Source organism: Diceros bicornis, chromosome 5 (assembly GCF_020826845.1).
Source record: "Diceros bicornis minor isolate mBicDic1 chromosome 5, mDicBic1.mat.cur, whole genome shotgun sequence".
NCBI lineage: Eukaryota > Metazoa > Chordata > Mammalia > Perissodactyla > Rhinocerotidae > Diceros > Diceros bicornis.
The window spans coordinates 92,797,911-92,803,283 of NC_080744.1; positions in this window are offsets into that span (position 1 = coordinate 92,797,911).

Here is a 5,373-nt window from a genome sequence, read left to right on the forward strand (position 1 = left end):
GTTTGCTCTCTCCTCTGTCTCTCTCAAAGGAAGTGCAATCTTAAAAATATGAAGCCATGGGAATCAATTCCTTTCCCAGCACACTGAATGTTAGTTTTCTTCTTCTTCTTCTTTTTTTTTTTTTAAAGATTCACCCTGAGCTAACATCTGTTGCCAATCTTCCTCTTTTTTTTTTTCCCCTCCCCAAAGTCCCAATGTATGGTTGTATATCCTAGTTGTATGTGAGCCACCGCCACAGCATGGCAACTGACAGGCGGGTGGTGTGGTTCCTTGACCGGGAAAAGAACCCGGGCAGCTGAAGCAGCGAGAGCACCCAACTTTAACCACTAGGCCATCAGGGCTGGCTTAGTTTTCTTCTTCTTTTTAAAAAACGTCTTATTTAAAAAAATGTTCCAATATATATTCAAGGAGAGAGAATAGTACCATGAAATCCAGGTAGCCCTTCCACCTTCAACAATGATCTACTCACGGCCAATCTTGTTTCATCTCTGCACTCATACCTGTATTATTTTGAAGCAAATCCCAAACATAACATCATTTCATCCATAAACATGTCAGTATGTATCTCTGAAATATAAAGACCTTTAAAAAATAATCGCAGTGCAGTTAATCCACATAAAAACCAAGAATTCTTTAATATCATCCAAAATGCAATGTGTTCAAAGTCCCCGATTCTTTCATTATTTTTATTTTTTTACACTCTGTTTGTTTTAATAAGGATGCTAAGAAGACCCATTAATTGCATTTAGTCTATCTCTTAATTTTCTTTTAAATTTATAATTTTACAGGATCCTCTCCACATTTTTCTTTGCATTTTATTTGTTGAAGGGGAGAGAGGACATTTACTGTCTTCACAGCTCAGCGGTGAAAAGGATGTGTCCTCAAGTCATATGGCTTAGTCTATTTTGCTTTCTTTTCTTTTAGTAGACTTTCTATTGAAATATTACCTATACACAGAAAAGTACATGAATCATAAGTGTGCAGCTTGATAACTTTTCATAAATGAACACACCTGTGGAACCACCACCCAGATCAGGAACAGAACATTATTAGGCCCCTCCTCACGCCCTCTGCCAGTCTCTACTACCCCACAGAGATGACCTGACTTATTCATACCATAGATTCGTTTTGCCTCTTTTTGAACTTATATAAATAGAATCATACAACATTCTCTTTTGTGACTGGTGGTCTTTTGTTCAATATTATGTCCATGTTGTTGCTTATGGCAATGTTTTGTTCATTCTCAATGCTGTATAATACTCCACTGAATATGAATATACTACAATTTATTTATCCATTCTAGTGTTGATGGGTATTTGGGCTGTTTATAGCCTCAGGCTATTACAAATAGTGCTACCACGAATGTTGTAGTATGTGTGTTTCTTTGAGTACACACTTGGGAATGAATGCTATGCCTGCTCATGACTGCCTAGGTTTTCATTTGGCTCTACTGCATACCACTTGTGTGACCTTGATATTATTTCACCTCTCTGGCCTCGGTTTCTTGATCTGTAAAATGGGGATAATAATACCCACCCGATGGAGTTACCATGAGGATTAACTACAAGAAAGCATGTAAAGTTCTTAAAATAGCGCTTGGCTGTTAGTAAGAGTTTGATAACTGTTAGCTATCATTATTCTTACCTATCTTGTGGTAACTTCTTAATCTCTTTCACTATTTTCTTCCTCCTGCCTCCTAAAAGTTCCATTCTCCCAAGTTCAAGGTAAACTGGTCTGTTTTTTTCTCTCTCTGAAACATATCTATTCCCATGACTTCCACTATCTTGTATGTGGGCAACTTTGCAAAGTGTTGCATAAAAGGTATGATTCCAAAAAGCCTTGCCTAGAAAACTTGACCTCCCTCCTCCTCTCCAATCCTGTCTTTACAGTGACAATGTACTATTTGCCCTTTTCCTTTAATATAGCTCTTACCACAGTCTCTACAGATCTAAATCAGACTTGCCCTTCCTCTTCCGTAATAGAATCGCCTTGGAATCCTCTCTGACCCTTCCCTCTCTCTTGCACCCCAGATTTAACCTACAGGGAAGTCCCGATGAGTCTTTCTGTATTCACATCATTCTTTCCTTTCTTTTCCTTTTTACTCCCTCTTCAAGCTCAGACCTTTATCACTTTACACCTAAACGAATGCAATAGCCTGCTATCTTTTCTACCTGGCCCTGGTCTCTCCTGCTTCTAAATTATCCTGAACACTGCCTCCAGACTAACTTGACTAAAATACAGCCTCACAATGGAGCATCTGACTTCTGGAATGGTGGCACAAGGAGTTCCACAAACCCTCTTCCCAGTGAAACAACCATAACTGGTGAAAATTATTAAAAAAATCAAAACCCAAATCACAACAATTTACATTCTCTGAAAATTGTCTTAAGAGCACACAGCCAATTAAGAAACTTTTATTCAAGAAAATCTTCTAAATCTCAGTAAGAACAGTGAGAGTCAGTGACATTTGAGCCTCGAACCTCTCCTTCCCTCCCCGTCCCAGCCCAGCACAACTGAAGCTCCCCTCCAGGCTGGTGAAGCCAAGAACATGGGGCTCTCTCTTCCCTCAGCTCTCAGTGGTATCTCCCTGAGAGGGGCAGATTTCCAGCATTTCTCATCCCCTCCAGCTTCATGTGGCAAAAGAATCCGAGCAAGATTGGCTGCGAGGTCTGGGGCTCACTACCTATACCCAGCTCCGCTCACAGGGCATAAGCTCTACCTCAGGCATAGCAGGCTGAGAATACTGGGGTCCCATCACCCTTGCCCCAGCTTGCTCACAGGGCAAAGATTCTATGCTGGGAGAGGCAAGCAAGGAGACTAGAGGCTACTGCCCTTGTCTAGCACCCTGGTCATAAAGCATTGTTGTCACTCTAAGATAAGAAGGCCATTGTCTCTGCTCATGCTCCTCGTTCTAGAGCAGTGGCACAGAGGTTTTATCAAGCACAAGAAGTAGGCCATGAGAACAGAGAGCTCCAAAGCTTTCCCCAAGGGAACTGACTTTATTTGGAATGCAGTGTGGGGAAGTTCAAGTGTAAAGCTGCTTATTAGATCAGTAAGTTAAACTGTAGACCAGCTAGAAGTGTACCAGAGAGAACCAGGGAAGGAGACAACTAAGAAGAGCCCTCTTGGTTAGAATAAGCCTCAAAGACTGCCCCTGCAAAGGGGCTCAAATTTAAGTGGATAAGCCTGTGGAGGGATTTAAGCTCCAGAGCACTGTCAAATAGTGGAGCAACCAGCCAGTTTGTGGAGGCTAGGATACCACAGGAGGCAGACAGCTTAACAGAGAAATCAGGTAGAGAGAGCCCTGGTAACACCACTGTTATCCCAAGGTGACTGTGCACACACCCAAGGCTGCACCCTCTGAGGAGTGACATCAGAGCCTGCACACTGTGCGGGGAATTGACTTCACTAGAATAGTCCAGCCAAGTCACTAATCAAAAGACAAGCAAACAACAATAACAACAAACTCTAGAGGGGAGAGCAATCTATATCCAAAGTTACTACAATATATTACCTAAAATATCCAGTTTTCAACAACAAAAATTTCTGATACATGCAAAGAAACAGGAATGTATGACCTATACACAAGAAAAAAATCGAGCATCAGAAACTGTCTTCGAGAAGGCCCAGATGTCAGACTTAGCAGACAAAGACTTCAGAGCAATTGTTATAAATAGGGTCAAAGAACTAAAGGAAACCATGCTTAGAGAAGTAGAAGATGGTCTGATGGCAATGTCTCATTACATAGAGAATCTCAGTAAAGAGACAGAAATTATAAAAAAGAACCAGTGGAAATTCTGGAGTCAAAAAGTTCAATAACTGAAATGAAGAATTCATTAGAGGACCCAGAATAGTCAAAACAACCTTGAAAAAGGAGAACAAAGTTGAAGGACGCACAATTACCAATTTCAAAACTTACTACAAAACTATGGTAATCAAGACACTGTAATACTCGCATGAGGATAGATGCATAGATCAATGGTATAGAACTGAGAGTCCAGAAAGAAACCCATACATCTCTGGTCAATTGATATTTAACAAGGGTGACATTCAACGGAAAAATAATAGTTTTTTCAAAAAATGGTGCTGAGACAACTGGATATTCACATGCAAAAGAATGAAGTTGGGCATCTTCCTCACATCATACACAAAAATTAACTCAAAATAGATCATAGACCTAAATGCAAGAGCTAAAACTATAAAACTCTTAGGAGCAAATCTTCACAGATCTTGGGTTAGGGAAAGCCTTATTAAATATGATACCAAAAGCATAAGCAAAAATAGATAAATTGGACTTTATCAAAATTAAAAACTTCAGTGCTTCAAAGAATGGCATCAAGAATTTGAAAAGACGACTCACAAAATGAGAGAAAATATTTCTCTGATCATATATCTGATAAGGGACTTGTATCTAGAATATACAAAGAACTCTTACAACTCAATAATAAAAAGGAATGAAGTATTATACATGCTACAATGTAGATGAACATTGAAAACATTATTTTAAGTGAAAGAAGGCAATTACAAAAGACCACATATTGTGTGATTCCATTTATATGACATGTTCAGAACAGGCAAATCTATAGAGACAGAAAGTAGATTAGTGGTTGCCTAGAGCTGGTGAGGAGAATGTTTGGGGGAAACGAGGAGTAACTTCTAGTGGGTAAGGAGTTCTGTTTTGGAGTGATAAAAATGTTGTAAAATTGATTGTGGTGATAGTTGCATATATCTGTGAATACATCAAAAACCATTGAATTTTACACTTTAAGTGGGTGAATTCTATGGTGTGTGAATTATATCTCAATAAAGCTGTTAAAAAATCATGATAATATCATCTTATGATCTTATGATCAATATGATCTTAGATAAAATCATGATATTATATATATATTACATAATATATATATAATATAACAACAGTAGCTATCACTTATAGAGCACTTACTATATACTGGGAACTGTATTAAGTATTTCATGCACATTATCTCATTTTTCAACATTATTACATGGGTATTATTTTCTCTATATTACAGATGAATAAACCGAGACTTTTAAAGTCTTAGTTCACTTGCCCAAGAAAACACAACTAATAAATGCCACAGCCTAGATTTGAATTAAGATCTTTCTGTTTCTAAAGCATATGCTCTTCAATTGCTTCTTATGGCTTAGAAGAAGATAAATCTAATTCCTTTTAATTTTATTCAACAAACATTATTGACCATCTACTATGAGCTAGGCCTCATGTTTTCCAAAGTGAATTGAGATGTACCACAGGTGATCTTGAGAAAAAATTTACCTTTTTTTTATTGTGGTAAAATATACATAACATAAAGTTTACTCTCTCCACCATTTTTAACTGAACAATTCAGTGGT